Source organism: Canis lupus, chromosome 1 (genome assembly GCF_003254725.2).
Source record: "Canis lupus dingo isolate Sandy chromosome 1, ASM325472v2, whole genome shotgun sequence".
Lineage (NCBI taxonomy): Eukaryota > Metazoa > Chordata > Mammalia > Carnivora > Canidae > Canis > Canis lupus.
This window is the reverse complement of record NC_064243.1, coordinates 31,568,013-31,594,206: the sequence shown is the minus strand read 5'-3', so window position 1 is coordinate 31,594,206 and position 26,194 is coordinate 31,568,013. Positions and strand designations below refer to the sequence as shown.

At 42.3% G+C, this 26,194-nt stretch overlaps 2 long non-coding RNA genes across 4 annotated transcripts in view; one reads left to right on the top strand and one right to left on the bottom strand.

Annotated features, from left to right (window-relative positions):
- Positions 1-15,902, top strand: part of LOC112644206 (uncharacterized) — a 34,696-nt gene extending 18,794 nt beyond the window's left edge. The window contains exons 2-4 of one of the 2 annotated variants that reach the window (XR_003126217.3): positions 9,037-9,394; positions 10,333-12,360; positions 13,902-15,902. This is a non-coding gene — a long non-coding RNA (uncharacterized LOC112644206). Of the gene's footprint in view, positions 1-9,036; positions 9,395-10,332; positions 12,454-13,901 lie in introns of both variants that reach the window. The other variant, XR_004809219.2, reaches the window with a different exon arrangement.
- The window catches only part of LOC125755575 (uncharacterized), a 54,446-nt gene that overhangs the window by 13,209 nt on the left and 15,043 nt on the right, over positions 1-26,194 (bottom strand). Inside the window, exon 4 of one of the 2 annotated variants that reach the window (XR_007412361.1) lies at positions 8,981-9,411. The exons of the other annotated variant lie outside the window; for it this stretch is intronic. This is a non-coding gene — a long non-coding RNA (uncharacterized LOC125755575). Of the gene's footprint in view, positions 1-8,980; positions 9,412-26,194 lie in introns of those variants that run through there. 2 annotated transcript variants of the gene reach the window in all.

Here is a 26,194-nt window from a genome sequence, read left to right as displayed (position 1 = left end):
GATCTCAGGGTTGTGAGTTCAAGCCCCACATCAAGCCTTGTACTGGCATGCACACTCTCTCTGTGTCTTTCAAAAGAAAGAAGAAAGAAAGAAAAAGAAAGATGGACTTCTACGCCCTACAACCACCACCCCAGAGAAATAAAAAAGACTCTCCTAAAAATTTACCTAACACAAAAGAAAAGCTGAATAAAGATGGTATACCATATTCCTAGATGGGAGAGTGAATATTATAAAAATACCTACTTTTCATGGATTGAAATTTTCAGGCAATTGTAATATCAGTGAAACTGGTTCAAAGTTGGCAAGGTGATTGTAATACTCTCTGAAAGGATGGCTATAGAATAAGGTCAGATTTCCATTTGGATTTAAGAAAATAAGAAAACATGTTTTATGCGTCCAAGCTTATGGAGTAAGGATCATGCACATACATATGCATAGGAAGTCTGGAAGAAAATTACCTTAAAAATGTTTATCTCTGGATGGTGAGATTATGGATGGATTTCATTTTCTTGTTGTCCTTCTATATTTGCCAAAGTCTTTACAATAACTATTTATTGATTTTAGAATCAGTGGAAATACACATTTTTAAGAGAAAAAAAGGAAACAAAACAATAAAGAAATAGCTTAGGCTTTGGAAGCAAGGTTGAACTCCAGCAAAAATGATAATTTTGCCACACTCAGTAAAAACTGAACTGATAGCTGAAAAGCCACTTACAAGGACTATAAGCATATAGTTACTATTAAATCCTGTGCTGAGACTAGGCAACTAACTGGATAGCATCTGTTAACTTATTAATTATTGACAAAAATACCATTTAATGTGTAGATTTGTCATGAAAGAAGAAGAAAAAGCAGTACAGGTAAGAAAAGCTAGAAATTTTCCAAAAATGAAGATGCCTTTTAAGAAGAGCAAGAAATTGGGTGGTTGGTGCCGGGGGGGGGGGGGGGGGGGGGTGCGGCAGGAGAGTATTTGGACAGAGAAAGGAGATAGGAAGAAGTCACTGCCAATGAGATCCAACAGATTTTGGGGATTCTGTCCTGGCCCTGAGTCAAGATGACCAAGGTTCCTTAATCAATTTGATTCCACTTTACAAGGATTGACAGAAGTCTCCCATGAACTCAGCTCACAATTAGATGCTGCAATAGTCACAAAAACAGTGGGAAAACATGGCCCTTGATCTCCAGGACCTTTCAATCTGGTCGTGGAGGCAAGATAACACGTGAATGACTTGAAAATAACACAAAAGAATAAATAGATTAAGTTCCCATATGCGAGGTTCAGAGAATTGGGGTAATAGAAAGCCACTGAAGGATAAAATTTAGGGGCCAGAGTAAAAAGGACAATGTTCATGCCCCAGGAAACATGTTGTGGCTTGTGAGTTTGTCCTTGAGTCATCGGTTCCCCCTTTGATATTGCAAGAGAATGTCAAGTTCTATGAGTTAACCAGTCTCCAAACTATATGTCAATCCTTAGAAACTTATCCTATCTCTTAAACAATAGCTTTGTTTCAAGGCACATTCTTTAAAAATCCTATCAATGCTTAATCATAGCATAGCACTTTTCTCTGACAAAACCCTTACTTTTCCTAAATTCATGAAGCTGGGATGCCAAGATGTTTTCCACTGAAGTCAATTTAGCCAAGCTGTGATAATGTAAGAGACTCCAGAGAAACGATGTTTTAAACAGCTTTGAATCAGATACAAAAAAAAAAAAAAAAAAAAAACAGTGTGGGCAATGATCCAGCCAGAGAGCATGTTTTTCACATAGACTACTCTTGAGAGCCATGTCAATATCGGATTGCATCAAAAATTTCACAGGGAATTGGGTTATTCAGTTTTCTTTGACTGGAACTCAGAGGCAAATGGAATTTAGGGTGAGATCTGAAGAGATAAGGTCTTTGTTTTTGAAGGGTACCAAGGCCTTAAAGTGATCAAGAGATCTCCAATGGAGAAGGGTTCAAATTATAGGCAGAATTAAGCCTAACACAATTGCATTGACGCCCACAAATAAACATGACACATCACAATAGAGCAAGTTGACTTAATAAAATCACAGTATTACTCATTACAGCAAGTTTTTCATTATGTCATATGGGAAGGAGGTCTATAGGAATTGGTGCATCCTTTTACAAGGAACTAATTTAATCATCCAGGATATTTCTAGTACATGATGAAATGAAACCTGGAGTTGGAATTTAAGCAGTCCCAGGATGAAAATACTTGGTCTCACATTCTGTCCTTGTGTCGGGCAATAACACTGAACATAAAACACACTCAAAATATACTTCAGCTTCTTTGGTAGAATTTCCTTGACACCTGTTAAATTTTAAAGAGCTCTGTGAAAAGCATTTTCTTAACTACTCAACTGGCTCTTGATTCATTTATGTGCATGGAAATGCTCTGACAGTTTAAAATTGAAAGTATACTGCTTACTAACATTTTTTTCTCTGGTGTTCATTCTCATTCTTCCTTGATAGGGGCCTACTCATAAGTAGACAGCCTATCTGAAATTCTTATGGGCCAGAATCATGCAGAATTGTTACCGTTGTCTTGAACTTTACTGTCAATTATGATGATGCCTAAATATGATTGGACCACAATCTGCTTTTATGATAAATTTAATCAGAAATCCAGGGTAATTTAAGCCCTGACTCGAGACAGTTAAAACCAAGTCCTAAAGCTATATCTGTATGATTGAAACAACCAGATCCCTACCAACTCTGTTACTTCTATCACCTTTACCTCTGATGTGAACCACTGAGTGCACAATTGTGCAGATGTATCATATTGATATAAGCCAAAGTACCAAATAAGCCATGTCTGAAAAAAGTTGATGGCCATGCAGATACTGAATCCATATACAACAACCTATAATTCTCTCCAGTGGGTTACATTCTTTACTCTTCTGTGTCATAAAAGTTGTCCTCTCCTGAGATGCCTTTTCTCTTCTTCTCCTGTCTAAGCCCTTTGGAAACCACCACTTCCTGAATGTCTCCTCTGATTGTAAGTTACAAAGATCAGGCTCCCCAACACGTTCCTTACCCCAAAGGAAGGCAAACACTCCCAAGGAACCAAGCAACTTGAATTCCAATCCCAGGTTGGTCATTTGCCACTTGTGTGGCCCTATGCAAGATCTTGTCCTATGTAAGGTAGGGGTCATGGCCATGCTCAACTCATAGGGTGGATAGGAGAATTAAAGGAAGGCTATTTACATGAAGTGTAGAGGAGAGCCCAGCACAGAGCAAAATTTGATAAAGATTAGCCTATGGATATTCCATCAGTAGCACTGTTTTTCTTTTAATACATGTAAGCTATTTAATGTTTTCAAGCTTTTTTGTTGATATTTTGCATGTTATGTTATATATTATTAATACATTTTTCAGAAATTCATGCAATCTAAATATGTAATCTAAATTCACTTGTTAAACTGTTGAAATGATTTTATAATGAATGGGGCCAAATTATTAGTCAAGACAAGCCCATCTCCAATTTTATCAAGGAAATGAGTGAGGATATAGGCTTTGGGGCATAGAAAGTAGATTTTCCTGCCGCAGGAATACATTGGTTCTATAATCTAAGTTTTTTGGGTCTGGCTATAAATAACTATATAGACTACGTGACCAGAAAGAATCATAACATTATTTCTAGATATTCAAGTCTATTCAGTAGGAAAAAAATAGAACAGCTAGTCATGGTAAAGTATACACAAATAACTGTTGTGAAGATTTTTCTTAAATTATGGACCTACAAATGCTATTTCTCCTCTATGCCTATTTTGGTTTTTCTCACAGCCTGTTAGTTCTCTTATTTTTTTTTTCTTACTATCAAATGAGAAATAATGATAAAAGAAAATTTCGGCATCTCTTTGATATGAAAGCTTTAGGATCCAAGAATCTAAATGTCCTTTCTTAAAATGGCTAACAATGTACTGAGTCAAAAAATTTTCAAAAGCAAACCAACAAAAACATAGATGGATCCTAACGAGATTTCTAAACTCCAAGACAAAGAGAAAATCTAAATTTTCCAAGCAGAAAAATAAAAGGATTACCTAAAAGAACAAAAATCAGTTTGCCATCATATTTCATATCAATGACTGAGAACTAAAAGATAATTGAGAAATGCACTTTTAAAAGCTAAGAAAAAATGACCTTGAACCTAGGATTTCATAGCCAGATAAAATATCAGTCCAGTGTGAGGGAAAAAAAATAAAGATACTGCTATCCATGCAATGATATATGAAACTTACCACCCAGGCATCTCCTCTGGTTGTAGAAAATACAAAATACAAAAAAGGAATTTAAAACAAAAGAGGAATTTTTAAAAAGTGCAACATGTTACAAAAGGATAAGAAAAAACTAGCACTTATAATTAAGTCTAAATTATTTTTGATAATGTGGCTAAGAAGCTCGATGCAATAATTCAGAAATGCCATATGAAACAGAGGAATAGTGCTTTAAAAATGAGCAAATCTACAAAATTCCAAATGATTTAATCAAAAATAAAAGAATTAGAGGAGGAAAGGGAAAAGTAAAAGCATACTGAGGGGAGAAAAAGAAGTTAGAGATTCAAGTTAATTCTCAATGTTGATTTAAAAAATACATATTTATGTTTTTAATTTTTTATTTATATATTTATAACATATATATACATATATATGTTTAACTATGCTTATTAAAGTTGTATGGATGGGTATCCCAGATTTAACTTTGGAAGGTTCTATCTAAGGATGTGACTGTGGGAGTGGTGGTTCAGTGCTGGCCATCACTGGAGACCAACTGCCATAAGAGAGTCTATCAGACTGAGAGTGTATGTTCGCTGATCTAGCAACTCTATTTCTAGGAACTTTGCTACAAAATTGTTCCACACAGGCACAAAGATATGTGTATAGTTAGCATTGTGGAATCCAATCCACATGTTTTTAGAAGTGGGATTGGTTTATAAAGTATGTACTTCTTAATATGAAATATCCATGTAGCCATTAAAAAGACTGAAGTAAATTTATTAACACAGACATGGAAAGATATATTGCGATGCGAAAAATGTGCTGAAGCTAGTATGTAGGATATGACCTCAGTTTCTGAAACTTGAAGACTCAATGTGTGTGTGTTTATGCACATTTATGTTTACAATGCAAAGAAAAAGTATCCCAAGCAAAAGCAGAGGAAAAGGAGATACATGGCAAAGAGGGATTTTTAATAAATAAAACAAGAAAACTATATATATACATATATATGGTTTATATTGATATATATCAATAAAGACATATATGTGCTATATTATATGGTTTAAAATTACAAAACCAACCTGTTTTAGAGAGAATGGAGAGATGGAAATTATATTGCTAGACACGGAACACATATTAGATTTTCTGTGACATCATCAGCACATAGTGAAATCCAGCTAGTGGAAGGAAGGAGGGAGGAAGTAAGGAGAGAGAGAGTGAGAGGGAAGGAAGGAAGGAAGGAAGGAAGGAAGGAAGGAAGGAAGGAAGGAAGGAAGGAAGGAAGGAAGGAAGGAAGGAAGGAAGGAAGGAAAGAAGAGAGAGAAGGAAAGTAGGAAGGGCGGCAGAGAGGGTAGCAAGCAAGTACCTGAGATGGGTAGATACTGCCTCACTCAACAGAAAATGGCTTCTTTCAAACCACGATATGACTTACATTTGTTGTAGGCTTTTTTTTTTTTAAGATTTTATTTATTTATTCATGAGAGACATAGTGAGAGACACAGAGACATAGACAGAGAGAGAAGCAGGCTCCCTGCAAGGAGCCAGATGCAGAATTCGATCCCAGGCCCCCGAGATCATGCCCTGGGCCAAAGGCAGATGCTCAACCACAGAGCCACCCAGGTGCCCCTTGTTGTAGGCTTCTGTTCTGTGAATTTTGGTATCTCTAATAGACTAAGGATCTTTTCAACTAAACTTTCCATCTGGACCTAACAGCTAAAAACTAAAGTAAGAAGGAAGCAGATACAGACTGTCAGGGCAGCAATTATTTTACCTTTGGGAACTGAAACTATTTTTACTCAAAAAGAAAGTTTGCAGACACAGCATTTCACATTTGGCTTCATAATGTTACACATACAAAAATGATTTGCTATGGAAAACATATAACAAAGTGGGTGCAAGCCAGTTGTCCTAGAAAAATGACCCAATGACAATATTAGCCAATGTTTATCAGTCACTCTCTCCACTTTTATGGAACTTCCATACTATGACGAGATAGAGAGGCTAAAAAGTTGACAAGGATATCATCTGGGCGCTCAAGGAGCTGACCGGAGAGTGACACGTCCTCCTAAGGAGTTAATTGTAGAACAATTTTTGAGAAGTTTCATAACAAAGGCAAATAAAGAGCATCCTGACTTGTTATGCAGTTCTAAGCAACTTGCTTAATCTATTTGGGCCTCACCTCATTCATAAGATAGAAACAATAATTGTCCTACCTCCTCATGGTGTTCCGAGGATGAAATTCAATAATTCGATAACACACAGAAATGCACGCACAAAGTAAGCAGTCAGTAAAAGTTAGCTACTAGTATCTGGGGAGGCAGAATTAGGCTGCTGGACACAGACTGCCTGGGTTTGCAATTGTATTGCAGGAATCTACTACTTATTACACTGAGTCTCGGGATTCTCAACCAAAAGTGGTGGATGATAAGAGCAAATGCGCCCGAAGCTGCTGGGTGGATTGAAGGAGATCAGCTATGAGAAGGACACAATGAACTCTTCCATTGGTGACAATGGAGGGTGACAGAGGGAGGAACGGAGGGCCAAAAAAGCAAAACAAACAGCAAAGGCAAAGGCAGAGAGAATTCAATGATGATGATGCAGCACGTCCAGAGAAAACGGGTACAAATGTCCCATAGGTTCTGAGAAATACGAGCTAAGGTCAGCAAGAAATGAAAAACCAGACAGCCTCGTCGACGCATCTGGGGTTGTCGAAACACTTAAGAGCAGGGTCAGTGTGTGCGGTGTGAGCAAAACGAAAATAGGTCCCCTGGAAAAACAGCATCAAAAGGTGGGAGGAACCAGCAGAGGCAGCCCCAGAAGAAAGCTTAGAGAGACAGAGCTGATGGAATCCAAAGAGGAGGAGAAGGGAAAGAGTTTCAATAAGAAGTGGCTGGTCAACCATGTCAAACCGTTGCATAAATGTCAACTTGGGTGACAAGGAAAAGTGAGACCATTGAACTGGTTTGATGAGAAAGATGCTGGTGAGAAACCGTTTTTAATTGTGGTGTTGGCAGAAGCCAGACTGTAATGGGTTGAGGAATTAATGAGATGTGAAGACACTAAGTATTGGCTAAGTATAGACCTCTTTCAAGAAGTTTAGTGATTTAAAAAAAAAACAGTAAAAGAAATCAGTCTCCTAGAAACCAGAAGATGTTCATTTTTAAATGTCCAAATAAGTGAAATGCACTTTTGGGGAAAAGGGTAAAACTGCCTAAGGCACTCAAAAACAAACAAATACAGGAAGAAAGTTTAAGACAAAGGACTGCAATACTTGATTGAAATGGGATTAGGGGATTAGAGTCAAACGGGGTGGGGCAAAAAGTTGAAAAACACGGAACTTGAAATGACTGGGAAATTAAGATTCCAAAAGAGAGGGGAAAGGGAGGAGTAAAGCCAATCTAATGGATTTGCGTAAAGAGCACGAGGGGAGCTTAGGGCGCAGCAGGAGAAGGGCTCGCAGGTGGCCCGAGCTCTCCTCTGCATCTCTCAGGAGGAGCAGGGGACTAGCGGCCCCGAGCAGGGTGCCCCTGAGGACTCGGATTCCTGTGAGCCACACGGTCCTCGGTTCTAAGCACGAGGCCCTAGGTTGGCAGCTGCGGAGGTTTGTCCTTAGCCGGTCAGGGTCCCCGTCGGCCAGAGCCAGAGTCCAGATTCTCTCAAGTTCTATTCACCGCCTGGAGCAGTTTGCCAGAAAGTCGGCCTGTCCTGAACAAGCCCGCGTTGAGCAATTTAACAGAAATCTATAACGTATCAGAATGACAGAAAGGACTGCTGGGCAATGTGAACGGTGGAATTTTGGAATGAAAGAGAAGACTGGCCTTTTTTTTTTTTTTTTTTTTTTTTTTCTGGAATATCTAGAAAAATCTGCCTCGGAATGTCTCAATCAGCTCTTGGATCAGAGGCCAAGTGTTTTTTGGAAAATACGATCAGTCGCTCTGCTCCGTGTGGTTCCCAAGTGCCACATCAGTCGACTAAGGGAGGTTCGTTTCAAGTCCCACCAACCCTGAACTTTAGGAAATTGGACGATTCTCTCTTTTGCGTTTCTTTCGTTTTCACAGGAACGCGTGTTCCTGGTGGAACGCTGATGCCCTATCTTCCTAACCATATTGTTAGCTCCAATTTTGTTTTGGTTTCCTTCTTTTGTCTAAAAGGAGTTAGAAAATGTGTGAAAAGATAAGACAGTTTTAGGACACCCTGGGTGAGGCCAGCTCTTATCCAATCAGAAAACTTTTATGAGGAAAACACCCTCGATGAGCATGAGCCTCCCCTTCGAAATAAACATTTTGATGAAACATTCTGTAAAGCACTGGTCCTTAAGTGAAGGAATTCATGCCTACACCCCAGTGCAACAGTGAACTCCTTTCCGAAATATTTTCTTGTTGTGTAAACATTACCTAAATGGGGCCATTGGAGATAATTGCTGATATTCTCTGACCCTAGTGACTTGGGGAGCATAAAAAAGAGAAGGATTAAGAGGAAGTCCGGAGGCAAAGGAGGGAGGGCCAGATTACTGGTAACAACCAGATGTCTCTTTTGTAGGCCAGAGACTTTGAGAAATTATTTTTATACCTGGTTTCTATTTCTATTTTTATTCTGGTTCCTAGGCACACAGAGGATCCCTCAGGCTCTCTCTGAACGCTTTCCTGCGTACGTGAGTCAGAATACCTCTCACACCTTGAAAGTAAATGTGGACAAAACCCCCGTCTAAGACATGATAACATTTAAATTGTTGAATACATAATTTTTAGAGACGGGGCATTTAATTTTAGAACATTTTAATCTATTCTCACCATATTCTATTTTGCTAACTTCAGAGAGAAAGAACCAGACTTGGCTTCTGACCAGCCAGCCTCATAGCAAAGAAGTGGAAGGCCCTGGCTGGGAACTCAACGTTCGGCAAATGATATCCGCCTTCCCTGTTTATGGGGTGGCTGGTCTATGTGGAGACCACACGAGATGCGGTGTGCCAAATCTCCAGAGGCACTGCAGATGAACCCTGCAGGTTAAAAAGGGTCTGGCAGGGGTTTCCATGTCTCTGCTGCCCCTCAAGCCACCTGAGCCACTCCACCATCACCACAGTCCTCGCCTGGAGTTCTCTCGGAGTTCTATCAGCCAGCACTCCTTGCAGGAAAGGCTCCCAGGGACAAGACGGGGCTCCTTCTAGACCATTTGGTGAGTTTTTCACTGCCCTTCCAGAAAAAAAAAAAAAAAAAAAAACTCATGTTTAACAGGCACTGAAAAACAAAAACTAAATGGAGAGGGGTGCCTGGGTGGCCCAGTCCATTGAGGGTCAGACTCTTGACCTCAGTTCTTGTCTGTCTCAATCTCAATCTCAGGGTTGCGAGTCTGAGCCCCACATTGGGCTCCACACTGGGTCAGGGGCCTACTTAAAAAGAAAAAGGATAAAAGAAAACAACCTGCAAGAGGGCAGTGCTATAACACCATCCTGCAGAATTTCCAATTCTGGCCTAGATGCTAGTGTTTGTTTTGCCTCCAACTTGCCAGGAGACCTGAAACCACCAGCGAAACAGCTTGGTGACTTAGTTTACCTCGCCATGAAATATTTGCCTGCTCCTTAGGGTTGTGAAATGAAATGTTCTCAGAGTGTTGTGAACTTCCATGTTTGCATAATCTGTTCTCTCGCATTTAAAGTCTGTTGAGCTAATCCAGATGGAGACATGCAGCAAAATCAGAATTCAAATGAACCAGGTGGAAGCGAGTTAGTATTATTGTGTTAGGAATGAGGCTGCAGCGAACTGAGTTACATGAGTAGGAAACAGCAGCCTGTACCACCTCGGTGAGATGCTGCACTTTCTGCTGGGAGTTTTTGTTTGTTATTCTTGCTGAGTGAATCCTCAACAGAATACACTTGGGAGACCCGTGTGAGACAAAGCAGGTTTGCCTTTAATTTTTTCTTATATTCTGATGAGGGGAAATAGTTTGAATCCAAAAGGATGTCATTGAGTGCAAACACAAACCTGGAGTGGGGCCCACTGGGCACGAATCTCAGGGGTTATTAATCTGCAACCTTCAATTTGTAAATATGCAGGAGACTGAGTCAGTAGAAAAAAAAATAATTTTAAACATCTGTGGTATTCTTTCTGTTCCAGATTAATTACACTGCTTGTTTGTTGACGCTGACCAGAATTTTCAATCTTCTGATGCTACGCTCAGAACGTCGTATTTTTCTATGCGTTTATCACTTGCTCCCATGAAACTTTCTCTCTGCCCCAGTCGGTCTCTCATAATTTATTTTAGGTCCTAATTTTGTTGTTTTGCTCACCTACCCTAGACTTCTTTTTCCTCTTATGCAGAGCAATATGCAAGTCTCACCGGGTATTTATTATTACTTTGAAGAGATACCTTGTTAATACACAGTCCCACACACATACACATCACTCAATCAAAACGATGATATAAGTGAAAATCCAAACATGCTGTTTAATCATTTAGAGAGGCTGATAATGATTTTCAATCAACTAGGATTGCTCTGCAGTTCAAAGAATTATTAATGAGAGCCAAATTTGTTAATAGATTGTGAACAGCCCTTTTTGGTGAGTGGGGGAAGATACAAGGAAGGTCATTTTAGAAGTTGCTATCCAGCCTTTATGTCATACACTCATGAAGCCCATCCTCTCCGTCTGAGCTCACCAGAACCCAATTGCTAAAATCTCCATCCTATGATCGATCCATGAAGGTACCTTGCCCAAGCTCGGTCACTGGAAGCTCTAAATGGAGACTCACAAAAGGGTTTTGTTGGGATTTTTTCCCTAAAATAGCCCAATTCGGAACTGAGAAATGAGCAGATCTTTTGCAACATGTATAACAGCCATAATGCTCACCTCCCCCTCCAGTCTTCCTTGACAGTCATTGTCTCTTCTTGTTCCCTCCCCGCACCAATGTCCTGCATCTTCTCTGGCCCCAAGATGACCAGAGAGACCCTGTTTGGGGACTCAAGCTCTGTACCCTCACTCGTGGCCCAAGAGCTTCTCCCCAGACCCCAGCCACCTCCTATGATCTTCCTTTCCTCTTGGCCAAATACTTGAGGTCTTGGCCAGCTTGGGGTTTCTTTTTAACCCTGCTACAATCTATTCTCTAGAGTTTTCTCTTTTCAGGCCAAGGCACACAGCGCCTCACTTCTTTCCTCCTCCTAATGATAATCCCATAGCTATTTTTGTTTTGTGAGTTTTACTGGGAATCACCAAGGAGAAAAAGAAAAACACAAGAACCCACATGGAAGAAATGTGACTGCATCAGAACTCTTACAAAATTGCTTCCTTCAACAATAACCTTTATGGATTCACCCCCCTACCGGTTGAGCACTGTGTTCTAGAATCTAATAGTTATTGTTTCTGGGCAATGCTTCTGGGATGATCTTGGAAGCCCCACTGGCCACCTACTTCCCTTGGCAAGTAGTTCACTAACCTCTTAACAAGGAGGGCAAAATGAAAAGCGAGCAGTGCTCTCTCCTCTCCTTTTCCTTTTCTATAGCTCTTCAGATGGACAGTATTTGTGTCATTGGTCTCCTACCCTTTAAAGGTTAAGATCATAACATAACAGAGGTTATATTAAAACACACACACGATAACTCTAATAGTAGTAGAATTATTTGACATTGAGGCTATTTTGAAAACTTCAGAATATCTCATCCTTTTCTTATACTCGCCCCACCTGAGCCCCTCCTACTGTTGTGTTTTAACTAATGAGACCTTTCTGAAGGCTTCTAATAAGTTAGCATCTACCTAGGGACGTACTCATAAACTGGCTCTCTGAAAAGGACGAATATACAAAAAGCCTTGATTCACAATGTTTGACCATTTCCGTGATGTAAAGACTACCACTGTGGTCAATTTCAAGCTACCAATGACTTAAAACCAGCTGGTAAGAACTCTTTCAAGCCAGGTGGAACCAGTTCTAGCACACCACTTACACTTCCAGTTGTTTCTCTTATCAAAGCTTGCTTTGTGCTTCATCTCCAAAAGTCTGTCTTGGAACTGCCTTTCCTTTGCCAAAGCAATATAATAAGTACATCCCAAGCAGAATGTGATTGGCTGAATGAAAAATCTCCATGTTTTTCCCCTGTCAGGGTCATAGGACATGTCCTGGAATGCTCCTAGAAGAGGCCCTCAACCCAACAGGTGAAACTCAGCAATGGTGGGACCTCAAGGCGAATGATGCACCCCTCAGTGGCAGTGCAGGGAGGGACAGAGGAATGCCAGTATGGGCACAAGGTAGCTGAGAGCAGGGACTCCTGAGGCAGACTGCCGAGTTTTGTGATATAGGGCAAGTCACCTGACCTCTCTGTGCCTCAGTTCTTCATTGGGAAAATGAGGAAAGTAATATTGTATTTCATGGAACCTATGCCATCATCCATTGTAAAACACACTATTATTTTATGTTCCATTAAGAAATTTTTAAATGCTGCCAATTAAACTATGACATGCCTTTAAGAGTAAGACATGGTCCAGTTTCACAAATGCCTGAATGTGAGAGAAAAATCTGTTTGAGAACCGACGGATGATGGTAATATCTTCCTCATAGGGTTGTGGGGAAGATGAAAGGAGCTGATATATGCTTAGAACAGGGCCTGGCACATTGTAGGCACTGTGACTTTACAATTAGAGAATTTGCTATCATAGTATCATTATTATTACAAAGAGTTTAAGGAGAATAAAAGAGATGCAAAATATCTGACTCAAACATTAAAACCTCAAATCTCAAGACTAAGTATGAACTAAAAGAGGTTCTAAACTAGCATTTTTTCAAGGTATTTTTCTTTCTTTTTTAATTTTATTTTTATTTTTTAAAGATTTTATTTATTTATTCATGAGAGACACAGAGAATGAGAGGCAGAGACACAGGCAGAGGGAGAAGCAGGATCCTACATGGGTCTCGATCCCAGATCTCCAGGATCACACCCTGGGCTGCAGGCGGCACCAAACCGCTGTGCCACCGGAGCTGCCCTCTTTCTTTTTTTAAATATATATTTTTGGGATCCCTGGGTGGCGCAGCGGTTTGGCGCCTGCCTTTGGCCCAGGGCGCGATCCTGGAGACCCGGGATCGAATCCCACGTCGGGCTCCCGGTGCATGGAGCCTGCTTCTCCCTCTGCCTATGTCTCTGTCTCTCTCTCTCTCTCTCTCTCTCTGTGTGTGACTATCATAAATAAATAAAAATTAAAAATAAATAAATAAATATATATATATTTTTTAAATTTATTTATTCATGAGGGACACAGAGAGGCAGAGGAAGAAGCAGGCTCCCTTTGGGGAGCAGATGAGGGACTCGATCCCAGGACCCCAGGATCATGACCCGAGCCAAAGGCAGATGCTCAACCCCTGAGCCACCCGTGCCCCTCAAGCTATTTTTCTTATGACCACATGCGCCTCAGGGACAGCAGGAGGAAAAAGCTAGAGGTAGGAGTAAGGGTGGGGTGAAGGCCAAGCAAGAGAAATGCTCAGTCACCACAGTCAAAACTCAACCAAAGCAGCTCCATTTTTATCAGCTGAATGGATTGGAGTTGGATGTAAGGTTTCATTTTCATTGTATTGCTGTGCTTAAATACACATAGGTGTGTCCAGCAAACTTACAAAACACTTGCCCCCTGGTAGGTAGCAATCTTGGCAGCTGCACAGGGATGATCTTTTGCAATCATAAGCTAATTCTCACTCAAACTTGCAGATCCCTGAGTCCAGAAAGTGCTCTTCGTGGTCAGGGCAGGAGCCACCCCTTTCCTGCTCTCCAGCAGCCCTCACTGGCTCTTATGACTGTGACCCCTCCACTGCGCCCTATTTGTCGCCCCCAAGATGGTCCTTTCTGGATGGGAGCTGTTTGAACTTCCAAGTCCAGTGAGCAAGGCCTGCAGCAAGAAATTTAAATACGATAGCAAAGTTTATACCCTAAACGGCTCTCTTGTGGTTCCCTTAGCAACAGCTCTTACTTTTTAGGGCTCACCTTGGCTACATGCTGTGTTAGCAATGGTTCATCAGACTGATTTCCAAAACAGCTCATGTCCCACTCAGAACCAGTTTATGGGAAGTCTGCTTGTCCCTCTCCCTCAATCCTCCCCCACCCCCCACTTGTGCTCCCTCTCCCTCTCTCTCAAATAAATAAATCAAATCTTTTTCTGAAAATGTCAAAACACCTCTCATACATTCATTCAACAAACATTTGTTGTACACAGAACTCGTGCCTACCTTCGTTGACTTTACCCTGCCCTCGTGTTCTCTGCACTTCTCTTACATCCCCAGGTATTTAAGTATTTTCCATATCTGTGCCTTGGGTATATATGCTTGACCTATACCATCAGGCTCTCTGATGGCAATAGACTGTCTATTTTTACCTTGTAAACCTTAGCTACTTCCCTCCCATGGGTAGTGTAATTCTTGAGTTACATAAAACAAAATCAAGAGTACAAGTTCAGCTAACATACCAGATGGATTTCACTAAAAGATCTTCTTGCCTTCTCCCAACTGGGGTTGGTGTTCCCCAAGACAGTATGAAGAACATATGAACTCCAGAGCCACTGTTTGAAAAGGGATGCTCATATTTGTTTAGGGTAAGGATAGTGGATCAGTCAAAGTTCATTTTGAGAAAAAAAAAAAACTACCATGAATGATGTAGAACAGAGATTTATGATTGGGGTTAAACTTTATATAAGTACGGAAGGTGCTGGAAAAGCAAGTGTACACAATTTGCTTCTGTGGCTGGTGTTGGCCATGAGGTTGCCATGGGCCTGGGCCAGCAGTCAGGAAGGAGGACACAATGTGAAACCCGGGAAAGAAAGGACAAATTAGAACCTGAGATGATAAACTGGAACCTATGAGGACAAACTGGAATGCACATCTGTCTTTCATTGCCATCAGCGTCAGTGATGAGGTGATTTGCATGGTAAAGCCAGGGCAATTTACCACACAGGTGCATGTACACTTGGTTAGGGGCTCTGGCTGGAGGAACTGTGTCCTTGGGTGGTCCGCAACGTGAGCAAGCAGGTCAACATACACATGAAAGACCTGCCATGGTGCCTGGAGTTCCACACCCACGGTCAGTGTGTAAACAAAGGCTGTTTGCTTCACTTATGCCTTTCTTGACATGTATCTTGTGCTCAGTAGTAACCTGGAGCCATGCAGGGAAAGGGGCTATGGGAGATGATATTCTGGTTTAGTGGTTAGACAAAGCCATACCATAGACCTCTCTACGTCCCTCCCTAGAATGGGTTCATAGAAACAACTAAATTCTAAACAACAACAATTCTAAATTCAATTTAATCCTTGGCTTGGGACCCAATCTGGAGGCCCTGGAATTTCTAGAAGAATCACTTAGAGATCTCATTCTCATGCCTAAATTTAGGAATGAAAAAGTCAGTGCAATGGGAGATCCTTATAGAAAAGGAATAGAAATAAAGTATTTAAATTGGGAACCATTTGTAATTATACTAATGTTCATGTCTCCTGTTGCAGAAAAAGCAACTACAGTCCCCCCCCCACCCCCTTATCTGCAAGAGATACCTTCCAAGATCTGCAGTGGATGCCTGAAATAACCCTATGTATACTATGTTTTTTCCTGTACATACATTCCTATGTTAAAGTTTTATTTATAAATTAGGCACAGTGAGAGATTAACAACAATATTAAAACAGAACAATTATAACAATACACTATAATAAAAGTTATGTGACTATGGTCTCTCTCTCTCTGAATATTTTATTGTACTCTTTTTACCCTTCTTGTGATGAGGAGAAATGATAAAATGCCTATGTGGTGAGATGAAGTGAGGTGAATGGTGTAGGCACCTGAGATAGTGTTAGGCTCCTCCTGACTGTCTGACAATGTGTCAGAAGGAGGATCACCTGCTTCTGGACGGAGGTTGACCACAAGTCACTGAAATCATGGGTACCTGATACTACGGGAAGCAAATCAGGGATAAGGAAGAAACTTGTAGCAATATTAAAGAATTTTCCAAATGCCTTCATTATCTCTGTCCCTCTCTAAAAGAAAGAAAAAAAAAAAAAAACTAAACAAAACAGAATCGGGGGGGACAAGGAGGAAGTTGATTTTTGTATGAAAAAACCAGTCACGCATTCCTTACAAAAAAGCAGCAGCCAAACAGTGAGAGAGTACCTAACTAGTTATTCTCATGGGAGAGACCCTGAGCCGATACTGTGTCCTACACGAGTACGCCTTAAAGGAGGATCAGGATAAGGGTCAGAATCAGTTCTCAACATGTTTGAACAGATAGCTGCGGTGCAACAGCCTTACACCTAAATGAATTGCTGGTCACTGGCCCTAAACCTGGCATGGCCCAGGGCAGGTGCAGGCAAGTGACAGAGGAGCATTCTCTCAGAGGTAAGACGGCCCCCACAGAAGCCCCCTACCAGACTGTAACTGAGACCTCGAGATTAGAAATTATGTACAAATATGCATCAAAAAGAGCACCCGACTAAAAGCGTCATCGCCATCATCACCACTATCATCATCACTGTCATGACTCCTACTACCAACACGATCTGCAAGTAGCAGGACATTTGTCCTAACCAAACATGAAGTCCAGCCAAATATCTATGTGGGCTAAAGCAATTGCAGGTCACAGACCTAATCGATAGAGGTAGAGCTACTGGATGAGGGCCAGAAAATTCTCTACTTTTATTTTTTCCACTTGGTAGAATAAGAACATTATGCTGCATTGGTAAAGACCATTGCTGTGCCTCTTCCCTTTCCAAAAGGCAGGCTGGACATCATTATTTTGGAAACATGACATTTTTCACATTCATGAGTTGGGTTGGGTTTTGTTTTGCTGGGGTTGTTTCCCGTATAATGATTATTCACATACACCTGACTAACCACCTGTCAAATTAAAAGTCAAGGGCCTCCCATCAGGAATTCTGAGGACTTACTTTCTCCACCACGGAGAAGCCCTCATCTGGAGTTACCTGTTAGAACCAGCTGGATCGCCCCAGCCGATTGCAGGCTCACTCTTGCACCATGGTCCTTTCCGCCGCTTCTGAGAGTCCGGGCAGATTCCTGGGAACTCTGATTCCACAGTTGGGTATTTAGTTGAAGTCAATTGAGAAAATGGTGTCATCTCTCTCCCATTTGGACACAGCGTCACAATGAGATCTATCCTAACAGTTTCTGTAAGATGTATTTGACTGTATCTGCTTTTATTCTAAAATCACTAGTCAGAGGTCTAAACTACTGTGGATCACATGTTGTCCCACACAAGTTAATTAGTAATGCCAAAAATGTGCCTAATCATGGATTTTTCCCAGGCATTAAAGAAATATAAGAAGGAGGGATCCCTGGGTGGCGCAGCGGTTTGGCGCCTGCCTTTGGCCCAGGGCACGATCCTGGAGACCTGGGATCGAATCCCACATTGGGCATCCCGATGCATGGAGCCTGCTTCTCCCTCTGCCTGTGTCTCTGCCTCGCTCTGTGTGTCTCTCATGAATAAATAAATAAAATATTAAAAAAAAAAAGAAATATAAGAAGGAAAAACAGCTGTATTGAAACATTCCTATAAACTCTAATCGGCACATTTGGTTTCTTAGTTATTCCCCTACAGTGAACCAGTAGGTATTAAATGTGTGTATGGCAAGTGGTAACAATTCTTCAATTTAAGTGAAACTCCAGTCATTTCAATATTTTTCTAACCTATAAGCAGCTGACTTTAAATTCATCTCATTTTTATTAATGATTATGATGATATACAAAATTATGCTCATCAGTATAAAATAGATACATTTGCCTCATCAGTATTTTATACACTTATTTATACATTGTATAAACTACAAGCACCCACTTAGAAGCATTTCCTGCTATGCTTCACTAGAGAATAAAAATTCTATTTTTGAAAAATTGTATTTGTTTATTGGTCCTTTCCTCTGGTCTCCTGGTTCTCTGACCAAAAAAACCCCTCAGTAATAAGACATAAATATTCAGGGCTTGAAAACACATGACAATGGAGCAACGATCACAATTTTATTTATTAAATATAATAAAAAATGTAATATACACCACCACTAAGAATGTTATATGCCAGGAGCTGTGCTAAGCACATTATGTCTGTTATCTCTTTTAATCCTCCTAACACTCCTATATGTAAGTGCTATTGGTATTAGACCCATTTCATGCATGAATAACATAAGATATAGGGGAGAAGACATATTCAAGGCTACTCTGGTTGTAAGCGGTACAGCTGGGATTTCAGTCACTGTTCTGATTCTAGAGACTGAACTCTTGGCAACCCAGCTAGTCTAGTGATAAATGAGTGATCTTGTAGGCTCTTAACTCGTTATGGATCACTCTAAGAGTCTGATTAAAGTTATAGAAACTCTTTTCTCTCTCCCTCTCTCTGGTGAGTGAGCATGCGCGCGCACACACACCCACTGCATACCATTTCAGAGGATTTCTAGACCTCCTTGAAGACATCCAGAGTTTCCTTGGAATCCATAAGCCCCAAATCGTAGAACTCTAATTTCAATATTTCCTTCAGTACCAGTGCAGGGGGAACTGGGTCGCTGCCTGGTAAAGGAGCCGTGCTGTGCAAATGTCAATGTTACAGGAGTATGGAGAAAGAGTGGCCTAGATACTCAGACACCCGAACACCTATCAATGGCCAGAGCAATGAGTCGGGTTCCTCTAGGTCCCAAAAAGAGATGAGGAAGGAATGGTTGTTGTAAGGATACACCCTAGAGAAAGAACCTCACAGAAGTAAGAACAGGAAGCACAGTAGGGCCAGAACTTTCTGAGCATAGAATTGGACCAAAAGACTGTGCAGGTCCCAGACCGACATCCAGATCCCAGCAGCAGGAATATGTGGGTTTGACCCCTGTGGTCTTTCTCTCCTTGTCCACTCTATTCTCATCTTTCTGACTTGCTTGTTCTTTACCCCAGACCACTTACCTCATCCCTCAGCAATTCATACATGTGAGTAAAACCTCTCAGTTTTTGCAAACTCCAGTTTCTGCTCCCTTCTAACTCTAGGTGCACCTGACACCTCCCCATTCCGACGTGACTTCGGGGCTTCTTTCTCGTGTCCTTTTCAGCTCCTGTTTCCACCACCAGAATGAATAGGGCTAGTCGCTCCATTCTTTCAGTATTTCCCAGTTCAAGGGCCTGATTGCCGCTCATGTTTTTTGCATGACGTCATGCCAAGAGCTTTTTTAACGAGCCTTAAATTTGGCTGTGATTGTGACACATGCCACCATCATCCAGTCAGCTGCAGCTGGTGGTAGAGAGGGTAGGGGACTCCTCTATAGGACTGGACACATCCCCGCCCCCCCCCTTCCGCCCCGCCCAGGCGTGCTTTCCTCACTAGAAGATGTGGGGTGAGGAATTTCCTGTAGACATCCAGGGATAGACTACAGGACAGACCCTCAGGATAGGCTGCTGTGTGAGACTCCAGTACAACTTCCCACCTTTCAAACTGGGTCCATCTACTATCAGGGGAAGACATTTGCATCTGACACCAGCTCAGTCGTGTGCCGTCCAGGATACCCATGTCAAGAGATCTTTGTGTTGTGCTTCAGGACACATCATACCTTTCAGCATGTTGACCAGTTACTCACTGAGCTTGTTATTATTATTATTATTTAAATATTTTATTTATTTATTCATGAGAGACACACAGTGAGAGGTAAAGACATAGGCAGGGGGAGAAGCAGACTCCCTGTGGGGAGGCTGATGTGGGACTTGATCCCAGGATCCCGGGATCACGACCTGAGTCAAAGGCAGAGACGCTCAGCCACTGAGCCACCCTTGTGCCCCCACTTACTGAGCTTTTTAAAGGAGGAAATAGCTTAATGGGCACTGTGGCACATGCAGCACAACTGAGTGATAGAGTTAGATAGGTCTTGAAACATCATCTAATCTATCCACATGTTCTGTGGAGTGGAGGCCGAGTCTGAGAGGAGCTACGTGCCAAGAGAGGACAGTCTTGGCAGTGGGGCCTCGATTCCCAGGCCACTTCTCACTTTATCATACCTGTTCTGTCAGCCACATTGGCTCCTCATTCCCTAGCTGTCATTGAGTGCTACCATTCTGTGGCAAAATAGGAAAACAGGCCCGTAAAACGTGTCACACTATAAAGATTCCATTCCAACTTATGTACATCTATAGGGTCTCTATGACCGTAAATATAGGATCCATTGGAAATAATCCTAGATTAGAAGACTCACTCTGTCACTAAGACATGTGAGTTAACTTCTATTTCTTCTTCTGAGCTATAGCTATTCATTACGCACTCATCGTTTATCCAAAAAACATTAACTGGGTGTCCACTCTATTTCGGGCTCTAGTGTAAAATCCTGTAGAACAACTGTTTTGTTCCTCAAAGAGCTTTTACACTCTAGGAGGGCAATGTAAGACACCTGCTCCCACAAGGGATTATAGAGGCAAATGAGTGGAGGGCAACAGACTCATGGCTGGAAGAGGGTTGGGAAAAGCTTGCCAGATGGACATTTGAAATGTGAAGGCATAGTCATGGGAGCAGTTAGCCAAGCAGGGCAGGGGGCAGGGTAGGCAGATGAGAGAGATCATCACACATCTGGGGAAGGCACAGAGTATGGCCAGACAGAGTTCAAGGGGAAGTCAGGGTGTATACAGCAAGAGATGAGGCCAGCAAGTAAGTGGGAGCCCAGCAACAAAGAACCATGGGCCATCCTCTCTCTTTACCTATTGGCCATGAGTTATGCAGCTGGATTTTGATTTTACAACAGTTATTGTAAAGGCTACATGGGGAATGTGTATCAAGAGCTGAAGACTGGAAAAATGGAAACAAGTTAGGAATCTGTTGCAATGATTTAGGAGAGAGGATGGTGTCCTGGCTTATGGCAGCAGCAATGGGACCAGAGAGAAATGGGCATATTCTAGGGATTTTTAAAAGATATTATTTAGGGGCTCTGTGTGGTTCAGTTGATTAAGCATCTGCCTTCAGTTCAGAGGCCTTGGGATCAAGCCCCAAGTCAGGCTTCTTGCACAGTAGGGAGTCTACTTCTCCCTCTGCCTCTCCTCCTGTTTGTTCTCTGTGTGTGTATGTGTGTGTGTGTGTAAAATAAATAAAATATTTTTTAAAAATAGAAGATATTATTTAAAGGGCTTGGAGATTGACTGTACATCACAGGAAACAAGGCTGTGTGGGGAAGGGGAGGGGGAGAGGGTGCAACATGTTCCTGACCTGGGTGGGGGGTAACGGGCACAAGGTGATTTCATTTGGGACATTAACATGAGGTTCGGATGAAACAGCCACGCATAAGTTTCGTGTAGAAAACTGGACAGGCAATCCAGAGTTCAGCAGAGAGGTTGCCTGGGACTATAATCATCAACATATCTAGGTAAGCGGTACTTAATAAAGAAGAGGAAGGACTGTCAGAGTCACCTCCAGAAGCTTTCTCTAACTGCATGCACCATCCTCTTGAAATTCTCCAATGTCTTTCTTCTTTCCCCAGCCCCAACTGGGGAGGACTCTCCACTCCCAATTCTTGAGCATGTCATAAATCATTACCACCAGTGTATTAAGTGAAGGAGATGAGAACGGGAAACAGCACCCTTAGAGACACAGACATCTAAGGGATGGGTTAAAGGAGGAGAGCAGTGATAGAACGTGAGGAGCATCCAGGGAGATGGACAGAAAACTATCAGAGCAAAATCTACAGAGGTTGGGAGAGGAGACAATGTCACAAAGAAGGACAAGGCCAATCGTGTCAAACATAGTAGAGAGGTGATGTGAAATAACACTTGTTACAGTACCCCACAGAGCCGTGACAAGGACCATGTAAGCATAAGTATATGCAGGTGCTTTCTAAACTATAAAAGAGGGATCCCTGGGTGGCGCAGCGGTTTAGCGCCTGCCTTTGGCCCAGGGCGTGATCCTGGAGACCCGGGATCGAATCCCACATCGGGCTCCTGGAGCATGGAGCCTGCTTCTCCCTCTGCCTATGTCTCTGCCTCTCTCTGTGTGTGACTATCATAAATAAATAAAAATTAAAAAAAAAAAAGAAACAGTTTAAACTATAAAAGAGTAGGGACAGTGGTTGAACGTCTGCCTTTGGCTCAGGTCATGATCCCAGGGTCCTGGATTGAATCCCACATTGGGCTCCCCACAGGGAGCCTGCTTCTCCGTCTGCCTGTGTCTCTGCCTCTCTCTCTCTCTCTCACGTATAAATAAAATCTTTTAAAATATATATATATGTGTATATATATATATAAAAGTATACAACATAAGTATTTACTTTTATAACTTAAGATTCAAGTCCATTCCCACCAGCTCTAGGAGTCCCTCCCTAGACCTTCCAGGCCGTCCTCCGGAGGTGCCCTCAACACCAGTTGAGCTGGCCGGCGGCCAGGCAGTAGGCAGCACTAGCACAGCGCCCAGCCTAGGAGACAGGGAACACGTGCCTGCAGAATGAATGGACGGTTAGGATTGCGTCACTGCATTCCATGATTCTCCTGAACACGGAACAGATCCAGGTTCTATTTTTCAAAAATAGAACCTAATGTGCTTATCCCTTTTTCCTGGCATATCCTTGTTCCTGTTTTATTTCATGCCCTCACAGTTAAGAAAAAAACTAATCAGTTCCTTACAGTTATCAAAAAGATACATTGAAAAGTATTTCCTATGGAAAAAAATTACGTCCTACCGAGAAAAGATACATAAAAAACATTTGCTCCCTCTCAGAACTTCCGTTCTGCTGGGGCCTCTTCTCTCTCCAGAGCCCATGTTTGTTGTCTGACCTCCAGCGTGTTCATATCCAAATCAATCTGAACTAATTTTGCAAGTAAAATGTTTTGAGAACTCACCCTAAGTGCTTTCCTAAATTCTAAACATTTAACATCTGCTTGGCTGGACTCAGTTCCTAGTCTTTTTAGTCTACTTCAATCCACCAATTTGACTTGTCATAATTTATCGTTCCAAAATCTCTATTATTTATTGCCCTTGATTACATGATCACAGGTGTTGTCCTATTTGTTTCCCTCAGTGGTCCTTACATTCTCTTGCGAAATCACTCTATCTAATTTACCAGGGGATCATTTCTACTCTTTCTGCAGATTCTGAATCTCGTCCTAGTTCTCGAGTGCATTTTTAAGGGAGGATCAACTCAAGAAGTTTATCTTCCAGACTTGAAGATTATCAGGCCATCTACATTTCAGAGTCCTACTTTTTATGAGCAGATATTTTTACGAGGTGGTTCCACTAATCATCGATTCTTCATTCTCCTGTGCTTAATCAGTGTTTCCAAGGCCCAAGATGAGCCGCCGCAGACTCCGAGCACGCACCCCTCCCCCCACCCCTCCCCCCACCCGGCTCCTGGTGTGCGCGCTCCCGGCTCGCTGCGGAAGCGCACAGGCCTTCCTCTTTGTCCTTTCACACCCAGCAGGGAGCAGTGAGGGGGCCCCACCCTGCAACCTTTGGTCGGAGCCATCTATTGCTCTCAGCCTCGCCACCCACCCCTTTCAACCTCAGGATAATAGCAGATAGGGAAGGAGGAGCTGGCGGTTGCCTAGCACGTATCATGGTAACATGAACAAGTTTAGGAGACTCTCCTCGGCTTCTGTGTCCACCCCACAACCCACAAAGATGGAATGGATTTCTCTCTCTTCCTGCAGACGTGGAGTTCAAGACAGAAGAAAGATCAAAACAGCAGAGCTGCACATGCCTTGCCCAGATGACATACGGGTGCCTGTAACTGTACTCCAACCCCAGCTCAGGATTTATTAAATACCAAAAGGGTAACGCATCCATATAGGCAGAGAGATCCATAGCTATCAGAAGTCTCAGGAGCAGGCAGCTGGACCCAAAACTCTTCCGTGTTATGTATTTATTCCCATCCAGATCTTCTGATGGTCTCTACCTCTTAATGCCATGCTTGCAGGAGAGAGAAGCTTACTTTACTGGGTTTGGGTCAAGAATTTCAGGACCAGTCAGCTGTCAGGAGCGAAGGGTTAAGATAGACATGGACATTGGGGAAATTACTGTAGACCACGGAGCCAAACTAATTTGTATCTATTGCATCCTAAAATGCCAGCTCTTACTTAGAGAAAATATTTGTTGTTCACCCTCCTGCCTCTCTGCCAAAGGGTTTCAGTCCTCCCAACTGATATGTTTTTCTCCAGCAAACCTCTTAAACAGGCTTGTCCTTGGTCAACAGTGGAAATAAAAACTCTTGAGCTGCTTCACTTCTTTCAGTCTTTGGGAAAACAAAAAGAACAACTTGGAAAAGCCATCAGTTAAAATTTGGGTATGTTGGACGCCTGGGTGGCTCAGTGGTTGAGCACCTTTGGCTCATGATCCTGAGGTCCTGGGATCGAGTTCCGACATCAGGCTCCCCATAGGGAGCCCACTTCTCCCTCTGCTCTTGTCTCTGCCTCTCTTTCTGTCTCTCATGAATAAATAAATAAAATCTTTTAAAAGATAAAATAAAATTTGGGTATGCAAGTAAAATAAGCTATGTAACATCCTGACGCCTCATTTTGGTTATTTCTAAAGTGGAAATAATAATATCTGTCTCTTACGGTTGCAGTGAGGCCTGAATGACACACCTAATGTAAAGCACAAAGCATCTCACCTAGAAAGAGCTCAATAAACAGAGCTATAATTATGGATGCGTGTATCTACATTATCTTTCTTTCAGTTGTATTGCTTTGCTAGGAAATATACCTGCAAGACCACACTAAGCTCAGGATATAAACAGCTGAGTTTCCAATGAACCCACATTCCTTTGTACTGTGGATTAGATCACTAGTATATCTCATAAGCCGAGGTCCCTGTGTGTTAAGAATTTTATCGGTCAGAACCCTGATTCCACCTCTCTCTGGGGCCTTCAACTGTCTCAGGCCTTCTGCTGTACCCCAGGCTCCTCCCCTCTTCCATGCCTGGTACCCAAAGGTCCATAATGGGTAAGCAATTTATTTGTGCCCAAATCTTATCGGAAGGCAGTCTACCAGCCTAAGGGAAACTACCCATCTGGCATAGGTGCTCTGACTCTGGAGAATTACTGGTCCACATTCAACTATATAAAAATCCATTTGTACAAATCCTAAGAAGAGCAAACACTTCACCTGGCAAGCTCTCCAGCAGGGTCCTTGGCTGGCAGGAGCAACCACCCTCACTAGGCACCAACCAAAAGGCCATCCCTGAGCGGTGACAAATCTGGAATTCTCTGGAAGATGCCAGTCCAGGGCCTCCTGCACAAAGGGGACCCTTCTTACTCACTCAGCACCGACTCTGAACACACTGAGAATTGGTTTTGGCTGCAAGGGAAAAGCCAATGTGGCAATGTGGAAAATATAATCTGATGGACAGGATTTGAAATGAAAGACACAATACAGCCCCTAGCTTCCAGGGCCTAAACTCTTACAGGACAGAAGTGTAAATACTTTTGGGAAGCTGAGACCACAGGACACAATATGATGCCACAGCAAAATCTCAAAAGTAGCAAGGGGTTTGAACACTGAAAGACTAACTCCTGTTTTCATACTGTGAATCACCGGGCCCTACAGAGAGAGGAAAAGGTGTATCAGCCAGCATTGACCTTACCTTGCCGGTGCTGAAAAGCTCTCCTAACTGCCTGCAGCGCTCTCTCACAAAAAGATGACTAAGACAAGTTCTGGCTTTTGAGGTGTTTGTACCTGGTGGGGGAGGCTGGCAGGTAACTAAAGTACAAGCCTTACCATGGAAAGGTAAAAAGCTGAGCTCAGCCAAAAGCTGAGCAAAAGCAAAAAGCAGCAGGAGCAGAGAGCTCTAATCTCCCGTCCAGCCAGAAGAGGGGTCAGCCCACCTGGGTCTTGGAAAGACAGCAAGACTGGGGGGGAGGAGAGCTCTCTAAGCAGAGGGAGCAGTGTGAGCAGAGGCAACTCAGAGGGGGAGGAACAGGGTGCAGCAAGGAACCCAGCTCAGTCTGGCCCTGGCAGCAGCCCAGCCAAGTGGGGGTGGGGGTTTGGGAATGGACTGAACATCCAGGAAGATTAGCCTTGACTCTC